The 18569-nt window shown below is 31.7% G+C and overlaps 1 pseudogene across 1 annotated transcript; it reads left to right on the plus strand.

The window, feature by feature from the left end:
* Nucleotides 1–4323: 4323 nt before the first annotated feature.
* LOC143532266 (lysine histidine transporter-like 8) lies at nucleotides 4324–11788 on the plus strand (annotated as a pseudogene). Its single transcript, XR_013135148.1, has 5 exons — nucleotides 4324–5044; nucleotides 6995–7131; nucleotides 7241–7671; nucleotides 8701–8832; nucleotides 11197–11788. The product of XR_013135148.1 is annotated as a lysine histidine transporter-like 8 (transcript).
* Nucleotides 11789–18569: the final 6781 nt, after the last annotated feature.

Raw genomic sequence — 18569 nt, forward strand, 5'->3', positions numbered from 1 at the left:
GGTATAAATTTGGTCAGTTAGTTCATTACATTACCCGAACTGAAGTGTTGTCATGGTTTTCTTAAATAGTTTTACAACCAAATCTTTAAAACCATTTGGCATCGTTTGTCCACTTAGTCTAATTAATTAGTAAACAATTGATCTTAATAGCACTTTCCAATGATTCGTTTTGAAGAAAAAACCTTACTTACCCGTACTAGTTATAAATATTTAAATTTTCTAAATACATGTTTTTTTGTTGAGTATGACATCTACAACAACATATTGTTTCTAGCTATTCTAGGCCATAGATTCAAAGACCATCTAATGTTATTGCTAATTTGCTGGTGCTAGAATCATTAAAGAATAGGCTAATACGTTGGCTGAGAGTTTTGCTTAAAAAGTTGAGCATGCTACTTTTGTAGTATCTTGACAAATTGTATTGAAACATGACATGGTAAGAACCATGTCGAGAGAGCAACCTAAAAGCTATGAGGTAGACTTTGAAGTTAACGTGAAGATACTTTTCTTTTGGGAGAAGAAGAAGACGACATTCTAGCAAGACTAAAAAGAATAGAATGATAAAGGGGCTGAGGGGTGTCACACGATGGGTCATGAGGTCCAAGGGACTTAGCCCCTAGTGATCGAGGTTGCAATGTTGATCATTTTCTCATGTAAGGAATGGAAAACATGAAATATATTAAACCTATGAACCTGTTACAGCATGGAGAGCAGTCATCGCAGCTGAGTATGATGTAGTCGACATGTTTGTCATCTTGATCGAGTTCCCCTTTAAGATGTATAGTTAAAGATGGTGTTAGGGTTCTTGAGAGGAACCCGGTTTTATGAGAGAGGAGGCACACAAAATTCTTATGTGTGAGTGATTAGGTTATCATGTTAATATTTATCTCTCTTTATATACATCTAATGGGAAATCCTTATTAGTTAATTAGAGGTAATATGACTCATCAACAATTACCAAACTAATAGTATATAATAAGGTATATTTAATATTTTGATCTATTATAATATAAATGATTATAATGATCATATATAAATATATATTTCTATATATTTATTCTTACATGCAATAATAATCATCGGAAGTTCCTTCAGAATGATATGCTTGATAAAAAGTCTCAGGGGCGGCTCGGGCATAGGGCGATGTGGGCGACCGGCCGAGGCACTTAATTTTCGGGGCACAATATATATATATATATATATATATATATATATATATATATAGGGGAAGGTTCATGTACATTTTGATCTTAACATGAGTACGTAGGAAATATGCCAATTTATTTAAAAATGCAAACGTAAGAAACAGTACCAACTACAATACCAATCTACATAAAAATGGCTTATAATAACAAAGAAAAGAACCTAAAAACTACAACAAAAAAAATCAAAATCAAGAACAAAATAATAACAACATATACCAGCAAATACTTATAACAGTAAAAGAAAACATCTAATAATAACAACAAAATATAAATAAACAAATATTTATAACGTCTCATAATCGAAAATTAGCAAATAGGAACAAAAAATAGCAGCAAACACCTATAAAAATAAACCTAATCATAACAACAAATTGGTTCTTACCTTTTTCATGTTAAGAATAAAATGTATTTGATCATGTTTCTATATATATATATATATATAGGTTTAAGTTCAAGAAAGAAATCAAATTATTGTAAGAAATGAGAGAAATGAATATGACCCACTAGTTTTATTTTAGGTTTAAAATATTTAAAAATAAATAAAAAAAGATGTAAATGCAACAATAAATGCATTCTCTCTTTCCAATTAATACAACTAATATAACCATAATAAATCTCTCTAATTAATTATTAATATATCTAAATAATTTAATTATAATAATTAAAAAGATAAAAACAATACTTTAGTTTTATTTTTTATTTAAACATTCTTCATTTTATTCAACATAAATACAATTTATTTATATAATAATATTCTTGATATTAAAAAAATAATTTCCACTCAATTTATTAGCATGTTTTTTAACATTAAATATCAAAACATAAAATATATTTTTTTTTTCAATTGGTATGCCTTTAAAAATTATTGTCATAAATAATAATAAAAAAATATCATACAAATATGTCAATTAAATGTAAACAATAAATATACAACCTACACAAAGTTATATAACCTACACTTGTTTTGAGCGATAAAAACGTACAACATACATTTAGCATACAACTTACACATGTATTTCGACATCAACAATTATATAAACTACACAAAGATACACATATCCTACACATGCATAGGTTATATGTTTTTCGTATGTAGTTTATATGTTTTTTTTATTTTTATAACAAGTGTAGGTTATATGTTTTTATGTAGGTTGTATATTTTTTATTGACATTAATTAATGCAAACATGTGTAAGATAGTTTTTTGTATTATTCATCACAATGTAACTACGTGTTGATGGATATTGATATGTTGAGTTTGAAGAAATTGGTTTTGAATAAAAAGAAATTAATGTATGAATAAATTGTATTTGTGTAAGATAAAATTTTCGTGTGTAGGTTATATGTTTTTCGTGTGTAGGTTATATCTTTTCGTATGCATGTGTATTTTATTGATGATGAATTTTGTGTGTAGGTTATATGTTTTTCGTGTGTATGTTATGTTGTCTTATTCTTAGAACAAGTGTAGATTATATGTTTTTGCGTAGGTTGTATGTTTTTTGTTGATCTTTAATGCAAACACATGTAAAACAGTTTTTTGGTATTATTCATTATAATGTAAGTATTTTTTGATGGATATTAATATATTGAGTTAGAAGAAATTAGTTTTGGATAGAAAGAAATTTTAATGTATGAATAAATTATACTTGTGTAGGATAAAAATTTAAGACACAAAAAATAAGTTATAAAAATAAATGAATTCTTAATATTTTTCAATTACAATAATTTAATTAGTTATATTAATTAAGTAGATAAGTATTGTGGTTGATTAGTTATATTAATTGAAGAGAATGATTAATACTTTCTTTATTTAGCTTTAAGAATTAAAACTTAAAACAAAACTAGTGTCCATATTCATTTCTCTCATTTCTTGCAATAATATCATTTCTCTCTTGAACCATCCCATATATATATATATATATATGGAAGGGTTTTTCTAAAAAGAAGTAGTTTCCTAGGAAGACTAGGAATAAATCTTAGCCATTATATCATGTTAATCAATGCTTGAGATTTAAAATTACCAAAAACCGTCATAGTTTCCTAGAATTACTCTTTCACCACTATAACCGACATAGTTTCCTAGAATTGTTCTTTCACCATAGGTTGTAGTGCCACATGTCAAAAATCTATTGGTTTTTATCATTCTTAGGAAACTCTTTATTTTTATTTGAACTCTTTATATATATATATATATATATATATATATATATATATATATATATATATATATACTTTAATTTATGAAAAGGAAATATTTATATTTAATGTTTTACTCTAATTATACAATAACTAGGTTTTTATATTTAAGGAGTATGACTTTTAATCAAAATGTTGCAAGTTCTAGTCTCACTTGAGACATTTTTAAGTTTATTTTTATATACAAAGTTTTTTACACAACCTAAATCATAACCAAGTAAGCATATTTAAAAATTTAATTGTTTAAACCAAACAAAAAACCCATTTATCTAAGGCCTATATATTTTTTTTTTTGCTTATAATAATTCGTTACTCGTTAGAGTCTACGGACCTTTTTATTTTGGCTCGGCCGAGGCATATAAATTTTCGAGGACGGCCCTGAAAAATCTATAGGGTATTGACCTTCAATATCAAAGTTGCTACTAATAATCAATGGTAATTTGGTAAATGTGGTTAGCAACAACTTGACCCTTCAAATAGTAGATGATTATCAATGGCAAATGAACGTACATTAGTAACAATTTAGTTGTTATTGCCACTTAGCTGTCAATAGTAACCTTATTTCCACTGTTAGAATTTTCTACTGAAGGTTTTCCACTCAGATAATCATTTAACTGTCGAAGTTATAACCACCAAGTGTCAACTATCAACCGGAACGTTATGACGGTCCACTCCTTTATGTAAAAGGAATCATTTGGTTTGTTTTAACATACAAATTACAACTTCATTTTTCACATAAATCACATTCTTGTTTCTTGCTAAACTTTGTGTCTTATTCGATTACATATTTTTCGTATACTTGAAATGCCTTAATTGAAAAGAGAAATGACATGCTATCCATGAGTGAATTATAAATATATATATGTAACCTTCAACACTTCAAACACTCGTGTGTGTGCATATATAATATTAAAAATTATAAGCATAGTTTCTGACTGCTAACTTTGGTCAGCAGGCACACACTAACAAATTTTATATTTCAAATGTAAGTTGTATTCCTGTTTTGACCACGCCTGCCATCTATTCCCTGTATATACATTAATAATCTCCCCTAAACATGATAACTCAAGTGATCAAAAGGAACAATTAACTGCTTGATTCAACTTGAACTCAAACCAACATGAGGGACAGAACCGATCGTGTTCACTCCAACCCGATAACTCCATCATCGGTCCACTCTCCGCCATCTTCGGCTCTTTCCTCACAACTCCACTCCCCATCCTTATCTCGATCACCACTCCTCCATTCACCTGAACACCCACAAGCCGCCTCATCAACCACCAAACCAAAAACCGGCCACAAGATCACGTTTTCACACACCCCACCAGCGGTCTCGGCTCCTCCGTCCCAGATGCACACACCGTTTATGGGGACACCAGACTGACCGGTGACCATGCCACCAAGTGGGGCTAGAACACCCATGGCGTATATTAGGTCTAGGAATTTGACACCAAGATTTTTGACACCATTGGGAAGTCCTTTAAGAAAGGCTCTTCATCTCACCAAATTGGACCCAACTGATGCATGGTTGCCTATCACTGAGTCAAGAAATGGAAATGCTTATTATGCAGCTTTTCATACACTTTGTTCTGGGATCGGGATTCAAGCACTTGTTCTTCCTGTTGCTTTCACCATTCTTGGCTGGTATATAACTCAATTTTTTTTAATTATATATATTTTTAAAAAGTTTTGTAGAGTTCTTTTATCCGGCCTCCACCCTAAAACCCTAGCACATACATATTGATGGCAAGTTCACCAAACTAAGTTGAAAATAACTTGAATTAGGTTTAGAGGCTAATTGGCAGCCTCTTAAATCTTAATGGTCATTAAGAGGCTAACTTTTAACAGTTAACAAGTAACTTTAAGGGGTTGTTTGGTTCATTCAGATCTGAATGACTTATATATGAATAAACCTCTGTCTCATTCAACAACAACAATAAGTTTGGAACCAAACAGTCTGAAGTCTGAATAAATCAGAACCATTCAGATATAAATAAACAACCCCTAAGTCTGAATAGCTAAGAGACTACCTCTAATTAATAATTACCTATTAACCTTTTAGACTTGGGACTACGTCATAATCATTAAAATGTTATAAACCATAAAGAGATAGTCTCTTAATAGTCATTAAAAAACTACCAAATTATTAAGGAATATCATGATTAAAAATAAGCATACCAAACATTATGTTGTTATTTTGTTTCAATTGTTTTATTGAAGACATCATCTATTCAATCAATTCAATTATACGAATTTTGGAGTAGTTTAGGTACAATTCCTCTTGAGCATGAGCAAACCTACACGCAAGACAGCGCATGCATGAAAAAAAAATTAGTTTCAAAATCTTTGACCATCTTTTTTTTTTTTTAATAACTAAATGTGTTGCATTATTAGTGCAATTGAGCCTTGACCTTTTACTTAACAGTACCCTAACCTCACCAAGTGGAATTGATATTATTATTTTCGTTTTTTTGAACAGCAGTGATTTTAACTTCATAGTTAACCCGATATAGGAGTTTCATCTAAAATTGTATACTTGAAAAACTTATTTACTAAAAGGGGTGGTTTAAATAATATTTAACAAATACTTAAGTACTAAGTGGTATTCAAGTTCAGCAAAAAGGGGTAGTTTCAGTTATTTATATTTTCTGACTTTTATACTTGTTTCCTATTTTTTATTCGACCAACCTATTTTATATATACTTTTTACTTTTCTTCCATCAACCTATTATATCTATTTTTTTCTTGAACCAACTCATGGAAATTCTTTTTATTTCTCAGTTTTACTTCAACAAATCCATGTAAAATATTTAAAAAAAAATAATCTCAAACAATATTTGAAAAAATTAAATAAGAAAAATAAGTTGTGATTAAGTTAAAAACAAGCTTTGAGAAAATAATTTTGAACTTTATGAACCAATTAATATACAGGTTTACCATACCTGTATAATTTCATGTTTCAATAAGGGGATTGTGGTTTCATACACCATCTTTAAGAATCATACATCCTTGTTTGTGTACGATGACAAATTTTCTTTGTTTTTTTTCCCTCTCGAGGGTGTATGAAAAATATTACCCAATAATAACAATAATAATCACCATCCCATAAAATATAAGATATATGTTGTATGTATATCGATTTGATTTGTTAACAACATATAAATAATTCTGTGTGCTTCTTAATATATATTCAGTTTCGAATAATGTTACTAATATTCTTTTGGGTCTCTTTCTTATAGTTAATAAAATAATTATAATAAGCTGGCAAAAAAGTAAAGAATTGATTAATTAAATGAGTTGATTGAAAAACAATATTGGATTGATTGAATAAAGAATCAAAAGTAATAATAAACTATAATAAAGTAAAAAATAGATAATATGAATTACTTGAATTAAAAATCCCAAACATGCAGGTTAAAAAGTACAAAATAAATTAACCAAAACATTTTTGTAAATATTTATTAACGAACGTACATCATAATAAATTACTTCCCGCAAACAATATTTAAAAAAATAAAATAAAACAACTAACAATTACATGGCCTTTATTTTAATTTATATATGCAACATTTTAATTATTTGTTATTGTTACAGGTCTTGGGGAGTCATAGCGTTGACTTTGGCTTTCATATGGCAGCTTTACACTTTGTATTTGCTCGTAAATCTTCATGAATCAACAGAAACTGGGATGCGATACAGTAGATACATGCAACTGGCAAATGCAGCTTTTGGTAAGCAATTTATTTGAAAATGTTATTGTGTGTACTTATTAGAATAATTAGTTAATCAATACAATTATTTTTGGACTCAAACTTATAATGATCCAAAAATGTTTCATAGGTGAAAGGTTAGGGAAATTGTTAGCCCTATTTCCTATCATCTACTTGTCAGCAGGCACATGTGTCGCTTTGATCATTATCGGTGGGTCAACGTCGAAAATATTCTTCCAAGTGGTGTGTGCCGCCAACGAATGCAAAGCAGAGACGCTCACGACTGTTGAATGGTACTTGGTCTTCACTTGTGGCGCGGTGCTTTTATCTCAACTACCCAATCTAAATTCGATAGCCGGGGTTTCACTTGTTGGGGCGATTACGGCCCTTGGATATTGTACGATGATCTGGATAATCTCAGTGTCTGAAGGCAGGCTACCAAATGTTTCATATAATCCAGTTAGGGTCGGAAGTGATGTCTCAAAAGTGTTTGATGTCCTAAACGCTCTAGGCATTATTGCTTTTGCGTTTAGAGGACACAATCTTATTTTGGAAATTCAGGTAAATAACCTTTTCTTTTATATTTTACCAAATATGTTAATTGCTCAAATTATTTTTTTATATTTTTATTTTCAAAGGTTAGGTCACATAAATATTCCTCCACAGTACTTTAATAGTTCACGTTTCTTATAAACAGTTCTTTTATCCACGTATTGCAAACTATAAATTTATAATGATGTATAACTTAAAGTATAAACGTACTTAATGAATACGATAATAAATGATCGTCACAACTTTCAAGGGCAAAATGGTAAACAAATGCGCATCAATTTTTCGTAGTTTGCAACTATGAATGGTGGCTTTGACCGTTCTAATTTGGCGAGCTCAATATTATAACATTCAAAACGTGTTAATTAAAAATAAATAAGCATTAGGTGTAACAGTTTTGATATGTACAAGTCAAAAAAACTTTGGTTGATTAACAAATAAACTATTAAAACTTTTATATCATGTATAATAATGTATTAAACAAATCAAATTATGAGCTTTGACCGATGATAATGATCTATACTAATAGTTTGACAGATAGAACTCTTAACTATATATTAGTTTTGTTGCAATCTCAATAGCACAATTATTATTGATTCTTAATATATATTCACTCGATTTCACTCAAAATAATTATAACTGAAATGGAGAAATAAAAACTATATCGAGTAAAAATGAAGAGTAAACCGAGTGAAAATCATTGATGATTGGCTCATATATAGTTTGACTATTAAAATCTAGTTTTCTTTATAAATACTTCTGTATATTTAAAACCTTTTAAACTCTTACAATTCTTTGACATATGTATTATCAACTATCTTTTTTAAATTTATCCCCAGAATTGTTAAATTTAATATATAACAGAGATGGTATAGCACACAAATAGATAATTTTTAAGTTTTTCAACTTTTTTTTAAAAGCCATTATTTGAAATTATTTGAATGATTATGTTTGTCAACATAAATTATACATGTGATAATTTTCTATGTAAAAATTCATGTTTTAAGCAATTTTAATAATATGATTTATACTACCTTTCAGGCTACTATGCCATCTAGTGAAAAGCATCCATCAACGGTGCCAATGTGGGAGGGTGTCAAAGTTTCATACACACTCATTGCAATGTGTTTGTTCCCACTTGCAATTGGAGGCTATTGGGCATACGGTCAAATGGTAAGATACATTAGTTACAAGCTTTATTTCATGTGTCTATTTTTTAAAAATATCAAAAAAAGGTCTTGTAAGTTTTCCAGTTATACAAATATTCTATATTATATATAATATATGAGACATGACAAATTAAGCATCTATCTTTTAAGTAATTTTCAACTTGTAAGTCACATGGTATACATTCTATAGCAATGTAAGATATTACAAGCTTATCAATTTAGAAAATATGCGTAGAAATAATTACATCGCCCCCTCAACTTTACTCAATTTTTGTAAATTAAAAGAATTGTTAAAACTTTGAACCTTCCTATTTACCCATGTATTTCTTTTGATTTAAATTGTAACCAACTTCCCACCAATGATTTTCTGACAGTCGTAACTTTTTCATTAGTTAATATATATTTTTTTAAAATTGCACTATAAAAATGAGCATTTTATTGTTTTTAATTTGGGTATGATATTGCTATAGTTTTTTACAATTAAAAAAAATATGTTATGTATGGGCGTTCACAATCCGGTTTAACGGTTTCTAAGTTGAACCGTGAGCCAAACCGTTAATTTGATTTTTTGTCATTGAAAACCAAAATTGAACCGTCGAAAATTTAAGCTGAATCGTTATAAATGGTTTGGTTTCACGCATTGAGCTTCAATAATAAGTTTACAACACGGTCCTTTTTTATGGCCTATTTTTGGTATAAACCGTAAGCCGAATTGTTTGCTATGGTTTGAACATTCAGAAACCAGCTAATCAAAAGTGGTGATGGGTTTAAACGTTTTCAAGGTTTCAAACGAACCTTGAACATTCGTAATTGTTACAAGATTACTAGGATTTTTGTTTCCTGCCGCATCGCACGGGCACAGTGGCGGATCTAGACTCGAAACCGAGCCGGAGCGCTCAAAATTTTTTTTTTCCATATTTAATACAATGTTAACGAAACAAATATAAAGAACATGACAACAAATAAATTTAAAGCTAGTAAAGCCTCCACTAACAAAAAACCTCTCTTCCACCTTGATTACCAACACTTCCATTAAACAAGTAACAATATAAACAATACGCTTTTTCTTGTTTAGTGCAATACTCCAACCAATCATATTTATCAAACCATTTGACATTAAAACGTCTCCGGCCACTAGAATAATTTGACCATTTAAAGTTATGACCTCGTGGTTGAAAAACTTTTTTAACAATATATGTTCTTACGTCATCTATTTGATTAGGATGATAACTAATAATAGGTGGTCTATCGGCGGGATCCGAAGGAAGATCATCTAAATTGATTTTTGAACGTATTGAAGGACTTGAACTTGGACAGATATCTTCATTTTCTTGCAAATCATCAACCTTATTTGAACATGAAGTTGGAATATTTAAACTTGGTGAAGATAAACCAATGTCATGGTTTTCTTTTCTTTGACGTTTAAAAAGGTTGCTAATAAGAGCTTGTTTACTCATCTTCAAAGATTCAAAGTTCCTAAACAAAATTTGAAACAAAAACCTAATATCAATAATCAATATTCAATAGCCAATAACAATAATCAATAACCAATAACCAATAATCAATAACCTAACAAAAACCTAAACAAAAACCAAACCTATTCAATTCCACATGCCATATTAAATATAATTATTCTAACAATCTAACATAAACCATCAACACCGACAACCCCACAAAAATAGCCTTAAATATAAAATATCAAACTTAGCCTCATCTAGTTATCTGCATAATTAGTCTCCTTTTCATCATACCTTTACCATCACTTATTTCAAGTGCTCTGCAAGACTGCAATGGCTCTTAAATTGCACGGGACCGTCGGTTCACCGGCTACCTTTCGTGCTTTGGCTGCTCTCTACGAGAAGGATCTACACGTCGACTTTGTTCCTGTCAATTTGGTGACTGGCTCTGCTGCGCTGCTGCAGGGGAGGTGGAAGGAAGACTGCGTATGCTTTTTTTTTAGGTTGTGAAAGGTGGGTTAATGGGTTGGTTGGGTTGGGTTAATGGGTTTTGTTTGTTTGGGCTTTATCTTTTTATTGGGTTTAAAACATATATTAGTTGGGCTTAAAATCTTAGCCGGGACGTTATTTTTTTTCTGCCGAAACGAAACACGAAAATCGACTAAATTTTTTTTTACACTACCCGTAAAAATTTGAGCCGAAGCGGAGGCTACGGCTCGGCAATAGGTAAGCCCGCCACTGCACGGGCACTTGTCTAGTTACTAAAAATATAAATTAAAATAAAAACACATGTACGAGGGTGAACCACAATTATGGACGGCTTAGAATTCCCAAGTGCTCGATGGTCTTGTGCAACTAGTGAAAAAATAATTTCCATGACACGATAAATTATTGTTTTTCTTTTCCTACAGATTCCGCCTAGTGGGGGGATGTTAACTGCACTATTTGCATATCACTCACAAAACGTGGCGAAATCAGTCTTAGCATTGACAAGCATGCTTGTTATCATCAACGGTCTTAGCTCATTCCAGATATATGGAATGCCGATATTCGACGAGTTAGAGTCCATATATGTGATGAGGTTTAAAAAGCCATGTCCATGGTGGCTAAGGGTAATCATAAGAGCATTATTTGGATTTATTTGTTTCTTTGTGGCGGTTGCGATTCCATTTCTAGCTAGCCTTGCTGGTTTAATCGGAGGGGTTGCTTTGCCCGTCACATTAGCGTATCCATGCTTCATGTGGTTAAAGGTCAAGAAACCAAGGGCCTATAGCCCCATATGGTGGCTAAATTGGGGGCTTGGGATTATTGGGATGGTCTTAAGTGGGCTACTGATTGCAGCTGGGGTTTATGTCGTTATAGACAATGATGTCAAGTTAAATTTCTTTCAACCAGAGTAAGTGAAATGAGAATTTGTAATGGTTAATTGCACTTTCAACCATTAGTTAGTAACGACATTTGTATGTATGTATTTGTTTTGAGGTTGTAGTTGGACAACAATATTTGTTTGTTGACAATCTCTTGTATCAAATAAATTTAAGTTGTTTATTTCACTTGCTTGCACAAACACGTTCAATATATGGGTCTCCGCAAAGTCGTAAGACCATGTATGGGGGCTGACGCCTGCCCAGTGTTGGAAGGTCAAGGAAGTTGGTGACCTAATGACAGGGGAGCCGGCGACTAAAGCCCCGATGAACGACGGTCGTAACTTTAACAATCCTAAGGTTGCGAAATTCCTTGTCGGGTAAGTTCCGACCCACACAAAAAGAATTGTTGGTATATAGATCATACTAGTTAATCTAGTTTAACTTACTCAAACATACTTACAAACTCATAGGGAATGTTATGATGTCTAATTTTAAACCCTTCTACAATCTAGAAAAACCGAATCTTTAACATCTAAACCTTGAACCATCAAACAACCTAAAGATCACCCACAATATTACCGAAATGTTGACCATTGATATATATTACCTAAAGATCACTGGTGATGTGTCACGAATAAGTGACGCCATGGCGATTTTCATCAAAAACTTGGATCAATAACGTATATGTCACAAACATAATATTGTAACACCCGAAGTTCAAGCCATGTGTATGAGTATAGTCAGAGTCGGCCCAAAGGGAAGGCGAGGAGGGTGACGGACACATGTCCGTTTTCCCGATAGGCCCAGAATCATTAAAATAAATTATATATATTTTTTATATATAATTTTGTTTTGAAATATAAGTCTACAAAATGACTTCTTGGAGCAATCGGAAGAATTGCTCTACAGATGATACACGACGAATCTTTTTATGATGGTTCTTCCTTCTAATGACCGGCATATGTATGATTATTTTCTCCCAAATGAAGCAGCAGTCTATAAAAGCAAAGGTCATGGATTCATTTGCCATTTAGTGTGATTATTTTTATAGAAAAAAACTTTTCTACTGTTATTATCTCTTTAGGAAAAAAAAACTTTTCATTGTGTTTTGTATGTGCTATTTTAGTAACTTATTATTATTAGGAAAATTGGATTTTAATAATCCCAACTTAGTGGAGTTGGCCGATAATAATCCCAACTTTAAAAATAGTTATCACTGGTCCCAACTTTCACACTATTTGTTTTCATTGGACCTCTGTTAAAAAAAATTTAACGACGTTAAGTTTTTTTCAAATTCTAAATTGATATTTTAGGGCTTTTGATCAAAATGAGAATATGAATCGGCCGATGTAAAACTTAACTCGAAATAACGCTTTAAACAGTTTAATTTTTGTTAATTAAAAGTTTAAACATCGGAATTGAAGTATCCTTTAGTCGTTTGGACCACCATTTGATGGTAAGTTTTACATCAATCGACTCGTATCCTCATTCCGATCAAAAGCCCTAAAATATCAGTTTGAAATTTGGAAAAAATTTAACGTCGTTAAGTTTTTTTTAACAAAGGTCCAATGAATACAAATAGTGTGAAAGTTGGGATCAGTGACAGCTATTTTCAAAGTTGGGATTATTATCGGCCAACTGTATTAAGTTGGGATTATTAAAATCCAATTTTCCTTATTATTATTATTATTATTATTATTATTATTATTATTATTGGCATTGATACTTATTGTGATTTGAAAATGAAACCCAATTGGTAAAATTCTTAAATTACTTATCACATAATTAAAAACGTGATTTCAGAGACCTACTTTATTTATGTTCCTCCCGAGCCCAAAATTTTAAGGGATTCTCAAAGACAACCCAAAGAATTTTTTATTGTGAACTGTTATATGTTGGAAAAACTCTTAGTGAAAATGAGTTATCATTAACTTTGGACATTAACAGTTGTATCGACAAATGAGTTTTATAACTACTTATGGGCTTTTGTTTTAATATTTGAGAGATCGTAACCAACTAAACCACGTTCAATTGAAGCAAAGTTGAATGAGAATCGATGCTAGAAGATGTGTTGGGGAACAACCAAAGATGTGATAAACTTGAAAGAAATGTTTCAAGTTTTGTCACTTGTTCCACATAGGTGGACGTACAAAACTTCAAGTGGTTTATATGGAGGAGCACACATTTTAAATTTTTCTTAAGTGGAGACACAAGTTGTGACTCTAAAGGCTTAGAGGCACCTTAACTCGTGAAAATGCACACACGATATGTGGGGGCACAATTTAGCATTGTACGCTCACTTTACACTTCGCATAACCGGGGTTCTATTGGCATGGTATAGATATTTGTGGAGTCGTTCCAAAAGTGGTCTATATGGGCGAGACAGACGTAGGCACACAAACAAGTGGGTCTTGGAATTGGAGGGTGGACAATCGAGACGAGAACATATGACATAGACTGGCATGCCGAGGTGTGGACAAATGGCAGACGTATGCCTTGAAATTGGAGGGCGAAGTCGCGGAGGCGTAACTGATCCAAGTGTGTGATGCTCGGCCTTGTATATTGTTTTCCTTAAGTGGACACACAAGTTGAGACTCTAAGGGCTTCAAAGCACCCCAACTCGCGAAAGTGCATACGTGACATGTGGGATATGGGCATGATGTGACGCTTGCACGCACACTTTACATTTCGCATACCCAGGGTTCTCTTGGCGTGAGATATATATATATATATATATATATATATATATATATATATATATATATATATGTGGCACAGTCCGAGGTGTCAGAAGTGGTGCATACGAGTGAGACAGGCTTAGGCACATGAACAAGCGGGTCTTGGCATGACTAGCACAGATGACACAGACTGACATGCCGAGGTGTGGACAAATGGCGTTTAGCAAGGAAATGGAGGGCGGAGGCTTGACTAATCCAAGTGTGTGACACTCAGCCTAGGCGATCTCGAGTAGTACACTGCGCACTCATCTCGTTCATAGATGGTGCGCCAGCCCAACCTCTCGCAATCGGTTCTAGTCTGTTCTCCACAGGCGCGGTGTCTATTGATGTGTTAATACTTAATCGTTACAAATGAACTCGTGAATGAATATGATAGTTTTGTTTGATCACTTTGATCAATACTTTTATTGCAATTAAATTCTCAATATATTACGGAATTAATGTGCAATCTGAGGTTAAAGAGAACTCTCCAATTATGTTCCACATTCTTGCTTGTATATTTTTTTGTTCGCAATAAAACCAAGAACACCAATAAGCCGGGTGTTATCATGGGTGTGAGAGCCATCTCTTGCATTACACATGGTATTTCGGTTGTTATACTTTTGGAGATAGACATGTTCGTCTAAGAGGATGCGCAAAATTTGTTTTAAGTACCTGCGTTGAACATGGATGCTTATTTCATAAAGTCTGATCCAAATAATCAACAATCAACACCATTTGAACTTCAATATGATAATTTGACTTTTTGTTTGAAGTTGACTTTGACTAACATAGACCAAAACCTCTTGTTCTTCTCAAATTCTTCATAAAATAATCAACTTTTTTTCACCAAATCGTTTGTTTAACGTCTCAAACGGATGATTAAGGAATGTAAATCCATTGATCAAGAGCAATTACCCGCAATGATACCAATTGTAAAGTCCAATTAATCCTTTATAAACATATTTCACTTGATACATTATTAAAATGGATGTGTGTGTGAAACATTAAATAACTAGAATTATATGTAAGACGATCTAATCGAATGCTTTGACACTAACTGGAAAATTACAAGATAATACATATACACATACATACATACATTTGAGTCCCACACCATCAAGGTGTGCACCCTTGGTGGCCTTTCATATATTAAAAGATATACTAAAATTGTATGTGCGAAAACTTCATCCTTGCGAGAACTGCTTCATATGCGAAAACTCCTTTGTAGTTTTCGCACTTGACCGTTATCTTGTATTCTTGTAGTTCTCTAATAAAGCAAATTAGCTTGTAATTTTCGCACATATCTGGGTTTTGGATTTGCAAGAGTATTTTCCGAGTTTTCGCTTTTCACTTGATATCGAAATCCACATATTTATTTAAAACATAGTAAAGAAGCTCAGTCTTATAAGTTATAACGACTAATCTTTACCTCTTTCCTCTATAAAAGCTCCCGTCCCTCTAGGCCTCTACCAGCCTTGTGTTAAAAGTGATGAGTATAATAAACATGTGTTTCTTTAATTAACTTAAAAATATGTTTAAATTCTATCGTATAAGCAAACAAATTTACAGACGATAGATATATTTTTATTTCTTATCTATGAAACAGATAATATCACAATAATGCATAATTAATATTTGTCGCGACTTCTTGATTGTTAATTCACATGTTCCTTTATTGGTTTAATAAACATTAGTACATTACCAATCACATGTGGTATATTTTCTTGAAAAGTTGTTTGATTTTATGTGAAATTATCAAATATAATCTTTTTTATTTCTAACTTTATAACATATGTATGCTCAGGTGCTTTTTATTAAACTGAATTACATGTGCCTTTTGGATTGTTCCATTTGGAAACTTTGGCTGAGGTTGAACCCTCAGTTTCTTTAAATTGAGTCACGCGCGTTTGCTCTCAGGGTTTTATTTTTATTTTCAAAACTGAATTATAAACATCTTGTTTCATCAATGTTACATTAATAGTTATGTGATAATATATAGTTATAGAAAACTAAATAGATCTGGGATGTAAGAAAATAATTAGCTTAACAAAACTGATACTCGATTAAACATTTAAACTGAAGTTTGATTCTTCAAGTTCCTAGGGTTAATGCAAGCCTTTTACTCTTTTAGAATCTAAAACCAACGTATAAAACTGAGCATTCGACTTTTGAAGAATTTCAGGTACATTTCCCCCTCTAATTAAATGTCTTTAATTTCATATACCAAACTTTAAAATAACAATTTTAAAATATATATTTTTATTTTACTAAGAATGCATTATGAATGATCACTTTATTGTTATACGTACTTTCCAAACATTAATCTGAATAGAACTTTAACATGATAGTAAAATATTAGTGAGGATTATAAAATTGGTATACATTACATAGTGTGCGTGGTGCGGTTCGGTGCGGCTTTGAGATAAAACCAAAACTTGTTTTTGGATTTTGAAACCATTGGGTTTCGGTTTTTTCGGTGTTTGTCATTTGAGCTTGAAAATTTTAGGTCGAAAAGATGGTTGGCTGAAAATAATGAATTTATAGGTATAAATAGTTTTATTAATTGTTAACTAATAGACTATTATACATTTCGCCAAAAGTATTTGGGTTACATATTTATTAATATCTATAAACTTCTTAAAATAATAAATAAAAAAAATAAACATCTAGAAATTCGGTTTAGTTAGGGTTTTTTTCAGTTTTTATTACATGCAAAAGTACCAAAACCAAACCACTAGTACGGTTTTTACAAAATCTTAAAACCACCCGCCGATTTTTGTTTTGGTTCGGTTTTTCGGTTAGGGTTTTTCGGTTTTTTCAGTTTTGAAACTGTTTTTCAGTTTCTTGCACACCCCTAGTATACATCCAATGAAAAACCCAAAATTTTAATCCAAAAGAATAATAAAAAAATGGATATCCAAGTTCCATATTTGAATAGGATTTCAAAAAGTTTTGGACAGTCCGAAAACCTGAAAATTCTAAGTATTATATTTATGAACTATGCGTTTAAGAAGTAACCAATTGGCTGTGCGCTTAGTTTTGATTGAACATACTTTAATCAAAATCGAGAACATTAGTTCTTTTACGTACCTATTTTTAATACATATTTTTTCTATTATATCATAGGCTTGATGGACTCAGCCTGAGAAAAGCCACCGTTATCATTGATGGAACACTTTAGATGTGCACAAACTGGATATTTTCAGAAACCGGAGGCTATGGTCAACAAAAGTCAACCGGGTCGGGTAGTAACTGGTTCCAGGTATAGTCGGGTATTTGACTGGGTTTTCCGGGTTTCGGGTAGGGTAGGCCGGCAGGGTAGGGTATATTGACTGGGTATTTCCGGTTCCGGGTACTTGTCCGGAGAGAAATCCTATAACAGGTTGTACCCGCGGATCGGGTACGGGTAGGAGTCGGTTCCAGGTCAGGTATATTAGGTTAGGTCCCGAACCGGGTATTTTGTGCACCTTCAGAACACTTGATACGAATATTATTATTCTAAAAACTGTTTTATTTTTATTTTTAATTTTAATTTGTTTTGTAAACTATTGTTTCTGTCTCCATTTACAAAGGACTAGAATGTTGGAGTGACATATTGGAATGTTATTTCTGTTTATGAAGCGCTAGATTGGAAAATTAATTAGATTGGAATGGTATATTTACAAAACTATACATAGTCAGATAATTAGATATTTTTAATATCGGAATCCAAATCTAAAATTTCTTATATCATATATGATCTACATACTAAACCAACTATACAAAATGTTTGGATATCTCAACTTGAACACCCCTAAAAGAAGATGTTTGGGGAGATATAATTGAGTAATAAAGGACTAATATACAAATATTCATGAGTAGCAGTCTTGTACATAAAAAATGCCACTTACGTTTCACAACTAAACTAAAATCATGCGGTCGTATAGCGCTATGGACAAGAAAGCACGAGTTTACAGATTAGATGATAAACCCTTTCCTTGACAACACTGATTTTTATAATAAAAATTGTGCATCTACATAAAAGCTGTCAGTTGATTTTGCATTTTGAATTTCTATACTAGAAATGCTACATGTTTATTGTTTTGGTCAAAAATTATCCGAGGATAATCAAGTAATCAAACTTTGATTGTAAGGTATGATGCTTGACATTATAGACGAATTAATAAGTAAATATTTCATGTGACACAACGATTTAAC

The sequence above is a fragment of the Bidens hawaiensis genome, unplaced genomic scaffold, assembly GCF_021521415.1.
Source record: "Bidens hawaiensis isolate Kalapana, Puna unplaced genomic scaffold, B.hawaiensis_p1.1 tig00009425_1, whole genome shotgun sequence".
Taxonomy (NCBI): domain Eukaryota; kingdom Viridiplantae; phylum Streptophyta; class Magnoliopsida; order Asterales; family Asteraceae; genus Bidens; species Bidens hawaiensis.